This window comes from Phyllobates terribilis, unplaced genomic scaffold, assembly GCF_046119375.1.
Source record: "Phyllobates terribilis strain yellow unplaced genomic scaffold, ASM4611937v1 Scaffold_1248__1_contigs__length_344610, whole genome shotgun sequence".
In the NCBI taxonomy this organism is placed as follows: domain Eukaryota; kingdom Metazoa; phylum Chordata; class Amphibia; order Anura; family Dendrobatidae; genus Phyllobates; species Phyllobates terribilis.
Window position 1 is genome coordinate 12,217 of NW_027364008.1, and position 17,641 is coordinate 29,857.

Sequence of the window (17,641 nt, forward strand, 5' to 3'; positions counted from 1 at the left end):
AGTGCCCCATGTGAGAATCGAACTCATGACCTTCAGATTACGAGACTGACGCGCTACCTGCTGCGCTAACGAGGCAAAATGCACGTAATAATCTGCGGAAGTTGCTTGTGCAAAGCAGTACACCTCTTTTTTTTCATATTGTAAGTGAGCTGGCAGTACATCTTCTCCCATATGGTCTAGCGGTTAGGATTCCTGGTTTTCACCCAGGCGGCCTGGGTTCGACTCCTGGTATGGGAACGCATCCTTTTCTGCACCGCTGCCAACATTCAAAAACTGACGCGTGTTTTTTAGTCAAACGTATTTCAAGTAGGATTTGTTTTTTTCAGGCAAAAATGCTGAACGCCCGCGTTTTGGCACTTCATTCTAACCCTTCACACAAGATTCAATTTGGATTCGTAGCTCAACTCATTCTCAACCACCCCTTTTTACACTAAAGTGTCAAGGGACTCAACAACTCATGGGTCCGGTAAGTTATTTGGATTCCCATTTCCTTTCTAATGGAAAAAGTTGTAGAATTGAATGGAAAAGTTCTAAGTTGGTGACAAAATCTCTCGAGAAAAGGAGGGAACAGTGCCCCGTGTGAGGCTCGAACTCACGACCTTCAGATTATGAGACTGACACGCTACCTACTGCGCTAACGAGGCAAGCTGTACCTGCAGATCTGCAGAAGTTTATTGTGCATAGCAGAAAACTTTTTTTTTTCATAATGTCACTGAGACATTAGAGCATCTTTTCCCATATGGTCTAGCGGTTAGGATTCCTGGCTCTCACCCAGGTGGCCCGGGTTTGACTCCCGGTATGGGAATGCATCTTTATCTTAGCTACTGCCACCATTCAAAGACTGACACGTGTTTTTCAATCAAAAATGTTTCTGGTAGATTTTCACTTTGCAACAAAAATACTTAACATTGGCGATGCATTATGACTTTTGCAAAAGATTTCCTTTTGTTTCATAGCTTAAGCCTTTTTCAACTACACAGTTTTACACAAAAGTGTCAAGGGACTCAACAAGCCATGTGTCCTGTCTGTCATTAGGGCTCCCATGTTCTTTCTAATCGGAAACAGTTTAGAACTGAATTGGAAAGTTCAGAGTTAGTGACAAAATCTCTTGAGAAAAGGAGGATGCCACGTGTGAGCAAAAAACTCATGATCTTCAAATTATTCAACTGACGTGCCAAAAACCTTGACCATGTAGCGTGTTTCAGCTCTTGTAATGTTGATGTTTTGTATTCAAAGCAAAACACTCTTTTTTTTTTTTTTTTTTTTTTTACACCTGTCTTGCTGTTTACTGTACTGCTTACACCATGTGGAGAAAGACTTAGTTAGTATTCCTGGTTGACTGGTTCGATTCCTGCTATGGGAGAGACTTTTTTTTGGGGACTAGTGTCCACATTCCAAAGCCAACACGTGCCTTGCAGACAGAATCAGTTTAGGTTGGAACTGCTCTTTGCAGCCAAAAATGCAGACCACCAGGTTTTTTGGATATTTATTTGCACAAAAGCTTATTTGATGTCATATCTCAAACCATTCATATCTCTCACTTTTAATTCCTGGGTGTTAAGGGACTCAACAAGCCTTTATCCCTGTTTGTCATTGGAGCTCCCCTTCCATCAATTGGTGATATTTTGCTACTGAATGGAAAAGAGCTGTGACTCTCTAGCCAAGATGGTTGCAAAATCAGTTAAGGAAACACGGTACCAGTGCCCCATGTGAGAATCGAACTCATGACCTTCAGATTACGAGACTGACGCGCTACCTGCTGCGCTAACGAGGCAAAATGCACGTAATAATCTGCGGAAGTTGCTTGTGCAAAGCAGTACACCTCTTTTTTTTCATATTGTAAGTGAGCTGGCAGTACATCTTCTCCCATATGGTCTAGCGGTTAGGATTCCTGGTTTTCACCCAGGCGGCCTGGGTTCGACTCCTGGTATGGGAACGCATCCTTTTCTGCACCGCTGCCAACATTCAAAAACTGACGCGTGTTTTTTAGTCAAACGTATTTCAAGTAGGATTTGTTTTTTTCAGGCAAAAATGCTGAACGCCCGCGTTTTGGCACTTCATTCTAACCCTTCACACAAGATTCAATTTGGATTCGTAGCTCAACTCATTCTCAACCACCCCTTTTTACACTAAAGTGTCAAGGGACTCAACAACTCATGGGTCCGGTAAGTTATTTGGATTCCCATTTCCTTTCTAATGGAAAAAGTTGTAGAATTGAATGGAAAAGTTCTAAGTTGGTGACAAAATCTCTCGAGAAAAGGAGGGAACAGTGCCCCGTGTGAGGCTCGAACTCACGACCTTCAGATTATGAGACTGACACGCTACCTACTGCGCTAACGAGGCAAGCTGTACCTGCAGATCTGCAGAAGTTTATTGTGCATAGCAGAAAACTTTTTTTTTTCATAATGTCACTGAGACATTAGAGCATCTTTTCCCATATGGTCTAGCGGTTAGGATTCCTGGCTCTCACCCAGGTGGCCCGGGTTTGACTCCCGGTATGGGAATGCATCTTTATCTTAGCTACTGCCACCATTCAAAGACTGACACGTGTTTTTCAATCAAAAATGCTTCTGGTAGATTTTCACTTTGCAACAAAAATACTTAACATTGGCGATGCATTATGACTTTTGCAAAAGATTTCCTTTTGTTTCATAGCTTAAGCCTTTTTCAACTACACAGTTTTACACAAAAGTGTCAAGGGACTCAACAAGCCATGTGTCCTGTCTGTCATTAGGGCTCCCATGTTCTTTCTAATCGGAAACAGTTTAGAACTGAATTGGAAAGTTCAGAGTTAGTGACAAAATCTCTTGAGAAAAGGAGGATGCCACGTGTGAGCAAAAAACTCATGATCTTCAAATTATTCAACTGACGTGCCAAAAACCTTGACCATGTAGCGTGTTTCAGCTCTTGTAATGTTGATGTTTTGTATTCAAAGCAAAACACTCTTTTTTTTTTTTTTTTTACACCTGTCTTGCTGTTTACTGTACTGCTTACACCATGTGGAGAAAGACTTAGTTAGTATTCCTGGTTGACTGGTTCGATTCCTGCTATGGGAGAGACTTTTTTTTGGGGACTAGTGTCCACATTCCAAAGCCAACACGTGCCTTGCAGACAGAATCAGTTTAGGTTGGAACTGCTCTTTGCAGCCAAAAATGCAGACCACCAGGTTTTTTGGATATTTATTTGCACAAAAGCTTATTTGATGTCATATCTCAAACCATTCATATCTCTCACTTTTAATTCCTGGGTGTTAAGGGACTCAACAAGCCTTTATCCCTGTTTGTCATTGGAGCTCCCCTTCCATCAATTGGTGATATTTTGCTACTGAATGGAAAAGAGCTGTGACTCTCTAGCCAAGATGGTTGCAAAATCAGTTAAGGAAACACGGTACCAGTGCCCCATGTGAGAATCGAACTCATGACCTTCAGATTACGAGACTGACGCGCTACCTGCTGCGCTAACGAGGCAAAATGCACGTAATAATCTGCGGAAGTTGCTTGTGCAAAGCAGTACACCTCTTTTTTTTCATATTGTAAGTGAGCTGGCAGTACATCTTCTCCCATATGGTCTAGCGGTTAGGATTCCTGGTTTTCACCCAGGCGGCCTGGGTTCGACTCCTGGTATGGGAACGCATCCTTTTCTGCACCGCTGCCAACATTCAAAAACTGACGCGTGTTTTTTAGTCAAACGTATTTCAAGTAGGATTTGTTTTTTTCAGGCAAAAATGCTGAACGCCCGCGTTTTGGCACTTCATTCTAACCCTTCACACAAGATTCAATTTGGATTCGTAGCTCAACTCATTCTCAACCACCCCTTTTTACACTAAAGTGTCAAGGGACTCAACAACTCATGGGTCCGGTAAGTTATTTGGATTCCCATTTCCTTTCTAATGGAAAAAGTTGTAGAATTGAATGGAAAAGTTCTAAGTTGGTGACAAAATCTCTCGAGAAAAGGAGGGAACAGTGCCCCGTGTGAGGCTCGAACTCACGACCTTCAGATTATGAGACTGACACGCTACCTACTGCGCTAACGAGGCAAGCTGTACCTGCAGATCTGCAGAAGTTTATTGTGCATAGCAGAAAACTTTTTTTTTTCATAATGTCACTGAGACATTAGAGCATCTTTTCCCATATGGTCTAGCGGTTAGGATTCCTGGCTCTCACCCAGGTGGCCCGGGTTTGACTCCCGGTATGGGAATGCATCTTTATCTTAGCTACTGCCACCATTCAAAGACTGACACGTGTTTTTCAATCAAAAATGTTTCTGGTAGATTTTCACTTTGCAACAAAAATACTTAACATTGGCGATGCATTATGACTTTTGCAAAAGATTTCCTTTTGTTTCATAGCTTAAGCCTTTTTCAACTACACAGTTTTACACAAAAGTGTCAAGGGACTCAACAAGCCATGTGTCCTGTCTGTCATTAGGGCTCCCATGTTCTTTCTAATCGGAAACAGTTTAGAACTGAATTGGAAAGTTCAGAGTTAGTGACAAAATCTCTTGAGAAAAGGAGGATGCCACGTGTGAGCAAAAAACTCATGATCTTCAAATTATTCAACTGACGTGCCAAAAACCTTGACCATGTAGCGTGTTTCAGCTCTTGTAATGTTGATGTTTTGTATTCAAAGCAAAACACTCTTTTTTTTTTTTTTTTTTTTTTTTACACCTGTCTTGCTGTTTACTGTACTGCTTACACCATGTGGAGAAAGACTTAGTTAGTATTCCTGGTTGACTGGTTCGATTCCTGCTATGGGAGAGACTTTTTTTTGGGGACTAGTGTCCACATTCCAAAGCCAACACGTGCCTTGCAGACAGAATCAGTTTAGGTTGGAACTGCTCTTTGCAGCCAAAAATGCAGACCACCAGGTTTTTTGGATATTTATTTGCACAAAAGCTTATTTGATGTCATATCTCAAACCATTCATATCTCTCACTTTTAATTCCTGGGTGTTAAGGGACTCAACAAGCTTTTATCCCTGTTTGTCATTGGAGCTCCCCTTCCATCAATTGGTGATATTTTGCTACTGAATGGAAAAGAGCTGTGACTCTCTAGCTAAGATGGTTGCAAAATCAGTTAAGGAAACACGGTACCAGTGCCCCATGTGAGAATCGAACTCATGACCTTCAGATTACGAGACTGACGCGCTACCTGCTGCGCTAACGAGGCAAAATGCACGTAATAATCTGCGGAAGTTGCTTGTGCAAAGCAGTACACCTCTTTTTTTTCATATTGTAAGTGAGCTGGCAGTACATCTTCTCCCATATGGTCTAGCGGTTAGGATTCCTGGTTTTCACCCAGGCGGCCTGGGTTCGACTCCTGGTATGGGAACGCATCCTTTTCTGCACCGCTGCCAACATTCAAAAACTGACGCGTGTTTTTTAGTCAAACGTATTTCAAGTAGGATTTGTTTTTTTCAGGCAAAAATGCTGAACGCCCGCGTTTTGGCACTTCATTCTAACCCTTCACACAAGATTCAATTTGGATTCGTAGCTCAACTCATTCTCAAACACCCCTTTTTACACTAAAGTGTCAAGGGACTCAACAACTCATGGGTCCGGTAAGTTATTTGGATTCCCATTTCCTTTCTAATGGAAAAAGTTGTAGAATTGAATGGAAAAGTTCTAAGTTGGTGACAAAATCTCTCGAGAAAAGGAGGGAACAGTGCCCCGTGTGAGGCTCGAACTCACGACCTTCAGATTATGAGACTGACACGCTACCTACTGCGCTAACGAGGCAAGCTGTACCTGCAGATCTGCAGAAATTTATTGTGCATAGCAGAAAACTTTTTTTTTTCATAATGTCACTGAGACATTAGAGCATCTTTTCCCATATGGTCTAGCGGTTAGGATTTCTGGCTCTCACCCAGGTGGCCCGGGTTTGACTCCCGGTATGGGAATGCATCTTTATCTTAGCTACTGCCACCATTCAAAGACTGACACGTGTTTTTCAATCAAAAATGTTTCTGGTAGATTTTCACTTTGCAACAAAAATACTTAACATTGGCGATGCATTATGACTTTTGCAAAAGATTTCCTTTTGTTTCATAGCTTAAGCCTTTTTCAACTACACAGTTTTACACAAAAGTGTCAAGGGACTCAACAAGCCATGTGTCCTGTCTGTCATTAGGGCTCCCATGTTCTTTCTAATCGGAAACAGTTTAGAACTGAATTGGAAAGTTCAGAGTTAGTGACAAAATCTCTTGAGAAAAGGAGGATGCCACGTGTGAGCAAAAAACTCATGATCTTCAAATTATTCAACTGACGTGCCAAAAACCTTGACCATGTAGCGTGTTTCAGCTCTTGTAATGTTGATGTTTTGTATTCAAAGCAAAACACTCTTTTTTTTTTTTTTTTTTTTTTTACACCTGTCTTGCTGTTTACTGTACTGCTTACACCATGTGGAGAAAGACTTAGTTAGTATTCCTGGTTGACTGGTTCGATTCCTGCTATGGGAGAGACTTTTTTTTGGGGACTAGTGTCCACATTCCAAAGCCAACACGTGCCTTGCAGACAGAATCAGTTTAGGTTGGAACTGCTCTTTGCAGCCAAAAATGCAGACCACCAGGTTTTTTGGATATTTATTTGCACAAAAGCTTATTTGATGTCATATCTCAAACCATTCATATCTCTCACTTTTAATTCCTGGGTGTTAAGGGACTCAACAAGCTTTTATCCCTGTTTGTCATTGGAGCTCCCCTTCCATCAATTGGTGATATTTTGCTACTGAATGGAAAAGAGCTGTGACTCTCTAGCTAAGATGGTTGCAAAATCAGTTAAGGAAACACGGTACCAGTGCCCCATGTGAGAATCGAACTCATGACCTTCAGATTACGAGACTGACGCGCTACCTGCTGCGCTAACGAGGCAAAATGCACGTAATAATCTGCGGAAGTTGCTTGTGCAAAGCAGTACACCTCTTTTTTTTCATATTGTAAGTGAGCTGGCAGTACATCTTCTCCCATATGGTCTAGCGGTTAGGATTCCTGGTTTTCACCCAGGCGGCCTGGGTTCGACTCCTGGTATGGGAACGCATCCTTTTCTGCACCGCTGCCAACATTCAAAAACTGACGCGTGTTTTTTAGTCAAACGTATTTCAAGTAGGATTTTTTTTTTTCAGGCAAAAATGCTGAACGCCCGCGTTTTGGCACTTCATTCTAACCCTTCACACAAGATTCAATTTGGATTCGTAGCTCAACTCATTCTCAACCACCCCTTTTTACACTAAAGTGTCAAGGGACTCAACAACTCATGGGTCCGGTAAGTTATTTGGATTCCCATTTCCTTTCTAATGGAAAAAGTTGTAGAATTGAATGGAAAAGTTCTAAGTTGGTGACAAAATCTCTCGAGAAAAGGAGGGAACAGTGCCCCGTGTGAGGCTCGAACTCACGACCTTCAGATTATGAGACTGACACGCTACCTACTGCGCTAACGAGGCAAGCTGTACCTGCAGATCTGCAGAAGTTTATTGTGCATAGCAGAAAACTTTTTTTTTTCATAATGTCACTGAGACATTAGAGCATCTTTTCCCATATGGTCTAGCGGTTAGGATTCCTGGCTCTCACCCAGGTGGCCCGGGTTTGACTCCCGGTATGGGAATGCATCTTTATCTTAGCTACTGCCACCATTCAAAGACTGACACGTGTTTTTCAATCAAAAATGTTTCTGGTAGATTTTCACTTTGCAACAAAAATACTTAACATTGGCGATGCATTATGACTTTTGCAAAAGATTTCCTTTTGTTTCATAGCTTAAGCCTTTTTCAACTACACAGTTTTACACAAAAGTGTCAAGGGACTCAACAAGCCATGTGTCCTGTCTGTCATTAGGGCTCCCATGTTCTTTCTAATCGGAAACAGTTTAGAACTGAATTGGAAAGTTCAGAGTTAGTGACAAAATCTCTTGAGAAAAGGAGGATGCCACGTGTGAGCAAAAAACTCATGATCTTCAAATTATTCAACTGACGTGCCAAAAACCTTGACCATGTAGCGTGTTTCAGCTCTTGTAATGTTGATGTTTTGTATTCAAAGCAAAACACTCTTTTTTTTTTTTTTTTTTTTTTTACACCTGTCTTGCTGTTTACTGTACTGCTTACACCATGTGGAGAAAGACTTAGTTAGTATTCCTGGTTGACTGGTTCGATTCCTGCTATGGGAGAGACTTTTTTTTGGGGACTAGTGTCCACATTCCAAAGCCAACACGTGCCTTGCAGACAGAATCAGTTTAGGTTGGAACTGCTCTTTGCAGCCAAAAATGCAGACCACCAGGTTTTTTGGATATTTATTTGCACAAAAGCTTATTTGATGTCATATCTCAAACCATTCATATCTCTCACTTTTAATTCCTGGGTGTTAAGGGACTCAACAAGCTTTTATCCCTGTTTGTCATTGGAGCTCCCCTTCCATCAATTGGTGATATTTTGCTACTGAATGGAAAAGAGCTGTGACTCTCTAGCTAAGATGGTTGCAAAATCAGTTAAGGAAACACGGTACCAGTGCCCCATGTGAGAATCGAACTCATGACCTTCAGATTACGAGACTGACGCGCTACCTGCTGCGCTAACGAGGCAAAATGCACGTAATAATCTGCGGAAGTTGCTTGTGCAAAGCAGTACACCTCTTTTTTTTCATATTGTAAGTGAGCTGGCAGTACATCTTCTCCCATATGGTCTAGCGGTTAGGATTCCTGGTTTTCACCCAGGCGGCCTGGGTTCGACTCCTGGTATGGGAACGCATCCTTTTCTGCACCGCTGCCAACATTCAAAAACTGACGCGTGTTTTTTAGTCAAACGTATTTCAAGTAGGATTTTTTTTTTTCAGGCAAAAATGCTGAACGCCCGCGTTTTGGCACTTCATTCTAACCCTTCACACAAGATTCAATTTGGATTCGTAGCTCAACTCATTCTCAACCACCCCTTTTTACACTAAAGTGTCAAGGGACTCAACAACTCATGGGTCCGGTAAGTTATTTGGATTCCCATTTCCTTTCTAATGGAAAAAGTTGTAGAATTGAATGGAAAAGTTCTAAGTTGGTGACAAAATCTCTCGAGAAAAGGAGGGAACAGTGCCCCGTGTGAGGCTCGAACTCACGACCTTCAGATTATGAGACTGACACGCTACCTACTGCGCTAACGAGGCAAGCTGTACCTGCAGATCTGCAGAAGTTTATTGTGCATAGCAGAAAACTTTTTTTTTTCATAATGTCACTGAGACATTAGAGCATCTTTTCCCATATGGTCTAGCGGTTAGGATTCCTGGCTCTCACCCAGGTGGCCCGGGTTTGACTCCCGGTATGGGAATGCATCTTTATCTTAGCTACTGCCACCATTCAAAGACTGACACGTGTTTTTCAATCAAAAATGTTTCTGGTAGATTTTCACTTTGCAACAAAAATACTTAACATTGGCGATGCATTATGACTTTTGCAAAAGATTTCCTTTTGTTTCATAGCTTAAGCCTTTTTCAACTACACAGTTTTACACAAAAGTGTCAAGGGACTCAACAAGCCATGTGTCCTGTCTGTCATTAGGGCTCCCATGTTCTTTCTAATCGGAAACAGTTTAGAACTGAATTGGAAAGTTCAGAGTTAGTGACAAAATCTCTTGAGAAAAGGAGGATGCCACGTGTGAGCAAAAAACTCATGATCTTCAAATTATTCAACTGACGTGCCAAAAACCTTGACCATGTAGCGTGTTTCAGCTCTTGTAATGTTGATGTTTTGTATTCAAAGCAAAACACTCTTTTTTTTTTTTTTTTTTTTTTTACACCTGTCTTGCTGTTTACTGTACTGCTTACACCATGTGGAGAAAGACTTAGTTAGTATTCCTGGTTGACTGGTTCGATTCCTGCTATGGGAGAGACTTTTTTTTGGGGACTAGTGTCCACATTCCAAAGCCAACACGTGCCTTGCAGACAGAATCAGTTTAGGTTGGAACTGCTCTTTGCAGCCAAAAATGCAGACCACCAGGTTTTTTGGATATTTATTTGCACAAAAGCTTATTTGATGTCATATCTCAAACCATTCATATCTCTCACTTTTAATTCCTGGGTGTTAAGGGACTCAACAAGCTTTTATCCCTGTTTGTCATTGGAGCTCCCCTTCCATCAATTGGTGATATTTTGCTACTGAATGGAAAAGAGCTGTGACTCTCTAGCTAAGATGGTTGCAAAATCAGTTAAGGAAACACGGTACCAGTGCCCCATGTGAGAATCGAACTCATGACCTTCAGATTACGAGACTGACGCGCTACCTGCTGCGCTAACGAGGCAAAATGCACGTAATAATCTGCGGAAGTTGCTTGTGCAAAGCAGTACACCTCTTTTTTTTCATATTGTAAGTGAGCTGGCAGTACATCTTCTCCCATATGGTCTAGCGGTTAGGATTCCTGGTTTTCACCCAGGCGGCCTGGGTTCGACTCCTGGTATGGGAACGCATCCTTTTCTGCACCGCTGCCAACATTCAAAAACTGACGCGTGTTTTTTAGTCAAACGTATTTCAAGTAGGATTTGTTTTTTTCAGGCAAAAATGCTGAACGCCCGCGTTTTGGCACTTCATTCTAACCCTTCACACAAGATTCAATTTGGATTCGTAGCTCAACTCATTCTCAAACACCCCTTTTTACACTAAAGTGTCAAGGGACTCAACAACTCATGGGTCCGGTAAGTTATTTGGATTCCCATTTCCTTTCTAATGGAAAAAGTTGTAGAATTGAATGGAAAAGTTCTAAGTTGGTGACAAAATCTCTCGAGAAAAGGAGGGAACAGTGCCCCGTGTGAGGCTCGAACTCACGACCTTCAGATTATGAGACTGACACGCTACCTACTGCGCTAACGAGGCAAGCTGTACCTGCAGATCTGCAGAAATTTATTGTGCATAGCAGAAAACTTTTTTTTTTCATAATGTCACTGAGACATTAGAGCATCTTTTCCCATATGGTCTAGCGGTTAGGATTTCTGGCTCTCACCCAGGTGGCCCGGGTTTGACTCCCGGTATGGGAATGCATCTTTATCTTAGCTACTGCCACCATTCAAAGACTGACACGTGTTTTTCAATCAAAAATGTTTCTGGTAGATTTTCACTTTGCAACAAAAATACTTAACATTGGCGATGCATTATGACTTTTGCAAAAGATTTCCTTTTGTTTCATAGCTTAAGCCTTTTTCAACTACACAGTTTTACACAAAAGTGTCAAGGGACTCAACAAGCCATGTGTCCTGTCTGTCATTAGGGCTCCCATGTTCTTTCTAATCGGAAACAGTTTAGAACTGAATTGGAAAGTTCAGAGTTAGTGACAAAATCTCTTGAGAAAAGGAGGATGCCACGTGTGAGCAAAAAACTCATGATCTTCAAATTATTCAACTGACGTGCCAAAAACCTTGACCATGTAGCGTGTTTCAGCTCTTGTAATGTTGATGTTTTGTATTCAAAGCAAAACACTCTTTTTTTTTTTTTTTTTTTTTTTACACCTGTCTTGCTGTTTACTGTACTGCTTACACCATGTGGAGAAAGACTTAGTTAGTATTCCTGGTTGACTGGTTCGATTCCTGCTATGGGAGAGACTTTTTTTTGGGGACTAGTGTCCACATTCCAAAGCCAACACGTGCCTTGCAGACAGAATCAGTTTAGGTTGGAACTGCTCTTTGCAGCCAAAAATGCAGACCACCAGGTTTTTTGGATATTTATTTGCACAAAAGCTTATTTGATGTCATATCTCAAACCATTCATATCTCTCACTTTTAATTCCTGGGTGTTAAGGGACTCAACAAGCTTTTATCCCTGTTTGTCATTGGAGCTCCCCTTCCATCAATTGGTGATATTTTGCTACTGAATGGAAAAGAGCTGTGACTCTCTAGCTAAGATGGTTGCAAAATCAGTTAAGGAAACACGGTACCAGTGCCCCATGTGAGAATCGAACTCATGACCTTCAGATTACGAGACTGACGCGCTACCTGCTGCGCTAACGAGGCAAAATGCACGTAATAATCTGCGGAAGTTGCTTGTGCAAAGCAGTACACCTCTTTTTTTTCATATTGTAAGTGAGCTGGCAGTACATCTTCTCCCATATGGTCTAGCGGTTAGGATTCCTGGTTTTCACCCAGGCGGCCTGGGTTCGACTCCTGGTATGGGAACGCATCCTTTTCTGCACCGCTGCCAACATTCAAAAACTGACGCGTGTTTTTTAGTCAAACGTATTTCAAGTAGGATTTGTTTTTTTCAGGCAAAAATGCTGAACGCCCGCGTTTTGGCACTTCATTCTAACCCTTCACACAAGATTCAATTTGGATTCGTAGCTCAACTCATTCTCAACCACCCCTTTTTACACTAAAGTGTCAAGGGACTCAACAACTCATGGGTCCGGTAAGTTATTTGGATTCCCATTTCCTTTCTAATGGAAAAAGTTGTAGAATTGAATGGAAAAGTTCTAAGTTGGTGACAAAATCTCTCGAGAAAAGGAGGGAACAGTGCCCCGTGTGAGGCTCGAACTCACGACCTTCAGATTATGAGACTGACACGCTACCTACTGCGCTAACGAGGCAAGCTGTACCTGCAGATCTGCAGAAGTTTATTGTGCATAGCAGAAAACTTTTTTTTTTCATAATGTCACTGAGACATTAGAGCATCTTTTCCCATATGGTCTAGCGGTTAGGATTCCTGGCTCTCACCCAGGTGGCCCGGGTTTGACTCCCGGTATGGGAATGCATCTTTATCTTAGCTACTGCCACCATTCAAAGACTGACACGTGTTTTTCAATCAAAAATGTTTCTGGTAGATTTTCACTTTGCAACAAAAATACTTAACATTGGCGATGCATTATGACTTTTGCAAAAGATTTCCTTTTGTTTCATAGCTTAAGCCTTTTTCAACTACACAGTTTTACACAAAAGTGTCAAGGGACTCAACAAGCCATGTGTCCTGTCTGTCATTAGGGCTCCCATGTTCTTTCTAATCGGAAACAGTTTAGAACTGAATTGGAAAGTTCAGAGTTAGTGACAAAATCTCTTGAGAAAAGGAGGATGCCACGTGTGAGCAAAAAACTCATGATCTTCAAATTATTCAACTGACGTGCCAAAAACCTTGACCATGTAGCGTGTTTCAGCTCTTGTAATGTTGATGTTTTGTATTCAAAGCAAAACACTCTTTTTTTTTTTTTTTTTTTTTTTACACCTGTCTTGCTGTTTACTGTACTGCTTACACCATGTGGAGAAAGACTTAGTTAGTATTCCTGGTTGACTGGTTCGATTCCTGCTATGGGAGAGACTTTTTTTTGGGGACTAGTGTCCACATTCCAAAGCCAACACGTGCCTTGCAGACAGAATCAGTTTAGGTTGGAACTGCTCTTTGCAGCCAAAAATGCAGACCACCAGGTTTTTTGGATATTTATTTGCACAAAAGCTTATTTGATGTCATATCTCAAACCATTCATATCTCTCACTTTTAATTCCTGGGTGTTAAGGGACTCAACAAGCTTTTATCCCTGTTTGTCATTGGAGCTCCCCTTCCATCAATTGGTGATATTTTGCTACTGAATGGAAAAGAGCTGTGACTCTCTAGCTAAGATGGTTGCAAAATCAGTTAAGGAAACACGGTACCAGTGCCCCATGTGAGAATCGAACTCATGACCTTCAGATTACGAGACTGACGCGCTACCTGCTGCGCTAACGAGGCAAAATGCACGTAATAATCTGCGGAAGTTGCTTGTGCAAAGCAGTACACCTCTTTTTTTTCATATTGTAAGTGAGCTGGCAGTACATCTTCTCCCATATGGTCTAGCGGTTAGGATTCCTGGTTTTCACCCAGGCGGCCTGGGTTCGACTCCTGGTATGGGAACGCATCCTTTTCTGCACCGCTGCCAACATTCAAAAACTGACGCGTGTTTTTTAGTCAAACGTATTTCAAGTAGGATTTGTTTTTTTCAGGCAAAAATGCTGAACGCCCGCGTTTTGGCACTTCATTCTAACCCTTCACACAAGATTCAATTTGGATTCGTAGCTCAACTCATTCTCAACCACCCCTTTTTACACTAAAGTGTCAAGGGACTCAACAACTCATGGGTCCGGTAAGTTATTTGGATTCCCATTTCCTTTCTAATGGAAAAAGTTGTAGAATTGAATGGAAAAGTTCTAAGTTGGTGACAAAATCTCTCGAGAAAAGGAGGGAACAGTGCCCCGTGTGAGGCTCGAACTCACGACCTTCAGATTATGAGACTGACACGCTACCTACTGCGCTAACGAGGCAAGCTGTACCTGCAGATCTGCAGAAGTTTATTGTGCATAGCAGAAAACTTTTTTTTTTCATAATGTCACTGAGACATTAGAGCATCTTTTCCCATATGGTCTAGCGGTTAGGATTCCTGGCTCTCACCCAGGTGGCCCGGGTTTGACTCCCGGTATGGGAATGCATCTTTATCTTAGCTACTGCCACCATTCAAAGACTGACACGTGTTTTTCAATCAAAAATGTTTCTGGTAGATTTTCACTTTGCAACAAAAATACTTAACATTGGCGATGCATTATGACTTTTGCAAAAGATTTCCTTTTGTTTCATAGCTTAAGCCTTTTTCAACTACACAGTTTTACACAAAAGTGTCAAGGGACTCAACAAGCCATGTGTCCTGTCTGTCATTAGGGCTCCCATGTTCTTTCTAATCGGAAACAGTTTAGAACTGAATTGGAAAGTTCAGAGTTAGTGACAAAATCTCTTGAGAAAAGGAGGATGCCACGTGTGAGCAAAAAACTCATGATCTTCAAATTATTCAACTGACGTGCCAAAAACCTTGACCATGTAGCGTGTTTCAGCTCTTGTAATGTTGATGTTTTGTATTCAAAGCAAAACACTCTTTTTTTTTTTTTTTTTTTTTTTTACACCTGTCTTGCTGTTTACTGTACTGCTTACACCATGTGGAGAAAGACTTAGTTAGTATTCCTGGTTGACTGGTTCGATTCCTGCTATGGGAGAGACTTTTTTTTGGGGACTAGTGTCCACATTCCAAAGCCAACACGTGCCTTGCAGACAGAATCAGTTTAGGTTGGAACTGCTCTTTGCAGCCAAAAATGCAGACCACCAGGTTTTTTGGATATTTATTTGCACAAAAGCTTATTTGATGTCATATCTCAAACCATTCATATCTCTCACTTTTAATTCCTGGGTGTTAAGGGACTCAACAAGCTTTTATCCCTGTTTGTCATTGGAGCTCCCCTTCCATCAATTGGTGATATTTTGCTACTGAATGGAAAAGAGCTGTGACTCTCTAGCTAAGATGGTTGCAAAATCAGTTAAGGAAACACGGTACCAGTGCCCCATGTGAGAATCGAACTCATGACCTTCAGATTACGAGACTGACGCGCTACCTGCTGCGCTAACGAGGCAAAATGCACGTAATAATCTGCGGAAGTTGCTTGTGCAAAGCAGTACACCTCTTTTTTTTCATATTGTAAGTGAGCTGGCAGTACATCTTCTCCCATATGGTCTAGCGGTTAGGATTCCTGGTTTTCACCCAGGCGGCCTGGGTTCGACTCCTGGTATGGGAACGCATCCTTTTCTGCACCGCTGCCAACATTCAAAAACTGACGCGTGTTTTTTAGTCAAACGTATTTCAAGTAGGATTTGTTTTTTTCAGGCAAAAATGCTGAACGCCCGCGTTTTGGCACTTCATTCTAACCCTTCACACAAGATTCAATTTGGATTCGTAGCTCAACTCATTCTCAACCACCCCTTTTTACACTAAAGTGTCAAGGGACTCAACAACTCATGGGTCCGGTAAGTTATTTGGATTCCCATTTCCTTTCTAATGGAAAAAGTTGTAGAATTGAATGGAAAAGTTCTAAGTTGGTGACAAAATCTCTCGAGAAAAGGAGGGAACAGTGCCCCGTGTGAGGCTCGAACTCACGACCTTCAGATTATGAGACTGACACGCTACCTACTGCGCTAACGAGGCAAGCTGTACCTGCAGATCTGCAGAAATTTATTGTGCATAGCAGAAAACTTTTTTTTTTCATAATGTCACTGAGACATTAGAGCATCTTTTCCCATATGGTCTAGCGGTTAGGATTTCTGGCTCTCACCCAGGTGGCCCGGGTTTGACTCCCGGTATGGGAATGCATCTTTATCTTAGCTACTGCCACCATTCAAAGACTGACACGTGTTTTTCAATCAAAAATGTTTCTGGTAGATTTTCACTTTGCAACAAAAATACTTAACATTGGCGATGCATTATGACTTTTGCAAAAGATTTCCTTTTGTTTCATAGCTTAAGCCTTTTTCAACTACACAGTTTTACACAAAAGTGTCAAGGGACTCAACAAGCCATGTGTCCTGTCTGTCATTAGGGCTCCCATGTTCTTTCTAATCGGAAACAGTTTAGAACTGAATTGGAAAGTTCAGAGTTAGTGACAAAATCTCTTGAGAAAAGGAGGATGCCACGTGTGAGCAAAAAACTCATGATCTTCAAATTATTCAACTGACGTGCCAAAAACCTTGACCATGTAGCGTGTTTCAGCTCTTGTAATGTTGATGTTTTGTATTCAAAGCAAAACACTCTTTTTTTTTTTTTTTTTTTTTTTACACCTGTCTTGCTGTTTACTGTACTGCTTACACCATGTGGAGAAAGACTTAGTTAGTATTCCTGGTTGACTGGTTCGATTCCTGCTATGGGAGAGACTTTTTTTTGGGGACTAGTGTCCACATTCCAAAGCCAACACGTGCCTTGCAGACAGAATCAGTTTAGGTTGGAACTGCTCTTTGCAGCCAAAAATGCAGACCACCAGGTTTTTTGGATATTTATTTGCACAAAAGCTTATTTGATGTCATATCTCAAACCATTCATATCTCTCACTTTTAATTCCTGGGTGTTAAGGGACTCAACAAGCTTTTATCCCTGTTTGTCATTGGAGCTCCCCTTCCATCAATTGGTGATATTTTGCTACTGAATGGAAAAGAGCTGTGACTCTCTAGCTAAGATGGTTGCAAAATCAGTTAAGGAAACACGGTACCAGTGCCCCATGTGAGAATCGAACTCATGACCTTCAGATTACGAGACTGACGCGCTACCTGCTGCGCTAACGAGGCAAAATGCACGTAATAATCTGCGGAAGTTGCTTGTGCAAAGCAGTACACCTCTTTTTTTTCATATTGTAAGTGAGCTGGCAGTACATCTTCTCCCATATGGTCTAGCGGTTAGGATTCCTGGTTTTCACCCAGGCGGCCTGGGTTCGACTCCTGGTATGGGAACGCATCCTTTTCTGCACCGCTGCCAACATTCAAAAACTGACGCGTGTTTTTTAGTCAAACGTATTTCAAGTAGGATTTGTTTTTTTCAGGCAAAAATGCTGAACGCCCGCGTTTTGGCACTTCATTCTAACCCTTCACACAAGATTCAATTTGGATTCGTAGCTCAACTCATTCTCAACCACCCCTTTTTACACTAAAGTGTCAAGGGACTCAACAACTCATGGGTCCGGTAAGTTATTTGGATTCCCATTTCCTTTCTAATGGAAAAAGTTGTAGAATTGAATGGAAAAGTTCTAAGTTGGTGACAAAATCTCTCGAGAAAAGGAGGGAACAGTGCCCCGTGTGAGGCTCGAACTCACGACCTTCAGATTATGAGACTGACACGCTACCTACTGCGCTAACGAGGCAAGCTGTACCT

The 17,641-nt window shown here is 41.7% G+C and overlaps 11 non-coding genes across 11 annotated transcripts; all 11 read left to right on the plus strand.

Moving 5' to 3' along the window:
* The first annotated feature begins 165 nt into the window (after positions 1 to 165).
* TRNAE-UUC (transfer RNA glutamic acid (anticodon UUC)) lies at positions 166 to 237 on the plus strand. The gene has a single exon. It is a non-coding gene; the product is annotated as a tRNA-Glu (tRNA).
* A 1,627-nt stretch (positions 238 to 1,864) lies between these two features.
* On the plus strand, positions 1,865 to 1,936 carry TRNAE-UUC (transfer RNA glutamic acid (anticodon UUC)). Its single transcript has one exon. It is a non-coding gene; the product is annotated as a tRNA-Glu (tRNA).
* A 1,621-nt stretch (positions 1,937 to 3,557) lies between these two features.
* Positions 3,558 to 3,629, plus strand: TRNAE-UUC (transfer RNA glutamic acid (anticodon UUC)). Its single transcript has one exon. It is a non-coding gene; the product is annotated as a tRNA-Glu (tRNA).
* Positions 3,630 to 5,257: 1,628 nt separating this feature from the next.
* Positions 5,258 to 5,329, plus strand: TRNAE-UUC (transfer RNA glutamic acid (anticodon UUC)). The gene has a single exon. It is a non-coding gene; the product is annotated as a tRNA-Glu (tRNA).
* A 1,627-nt stretch (positions 5,330 to 6,956) lies between these two features.
* TRNAE-UUC (transfer RNA glutamic acid (anticodon UUC)) lies at positions 6,957 to 7,028 on the plus strand. Its single transcript has one exon. It is a non-coding gene; the product is annotated as a tRNA-Glu (tRNA).
* A 1,627-nt stretch (positions 7,029 to 8,655) lies between these two features.
* Positions 8,656 to 8,727, plus strand: TRNAE-UUC (transfer RNA glutamic acid (anticodon UUC)). Its single transcript has one exon. It is a non-coding gene; the product is annotated as a tRNA-Glu (tRNA).
* Positions 8,728 to 10,354: 1,627 nt separating this feature from the next.
* TRNAE-UUC (transfer RNA glutamic acid (anticodon UUC)) lies at positions 10,355 to 10,426 on the plus strand. Its single transcript has one exon. It is a non-coding gene; the product is annotated as a tRNA-Glu (tRNA).
* A 1,627-nt stretch (positions 10,427 to 12,053) lies between these two features.
* Positions 12,054 to 12,125, plus strand: TRNAE-UUC (transfer RNA glutamic acid (anticodon UUC)). Its single transcript has one exon. It is a non-coding gene; the product is annotated as a tRNA-Glu (tRNA).
* Positions 12,126 to 13,752: 1,627 nt separating this feature from the next.
* On the plus strand, positions 13,753 to 13,824 carry TRNAE-UUC (transfer RNA glutamic acid (anticodon UUC)). The gene has a single exon. It is a non-coding gene; the product is annotated as a tRNA-Glu (tRNA).
* A 1,628-nt stretch (positions 13,825 to 15,452) lies between these two features.
* TRNAE-UUC (transfer RNA glutamic acid (anticodon UUC)) lies at positions 15,453 to 15,524 on the plus strand. The gene has a single exon. It is a non-coding gene; the product is annotated as a tRNA-Glu (tRNA).
* Positions 15,525 to 17,151: 1,627 nt separating this feature from the next.
* On the plus strand, positions 17,152 to 17,223 carry TRNAE-UUC (transfer RNA glutamic acid (anticodon UUC)). Its single transcript has one exon. It is a non-coding gene; the product is annotated as a tRNA-Glu (tRNA).
* Positions 17,224 to 17,641: the final 418 nt, after the last annotated feature.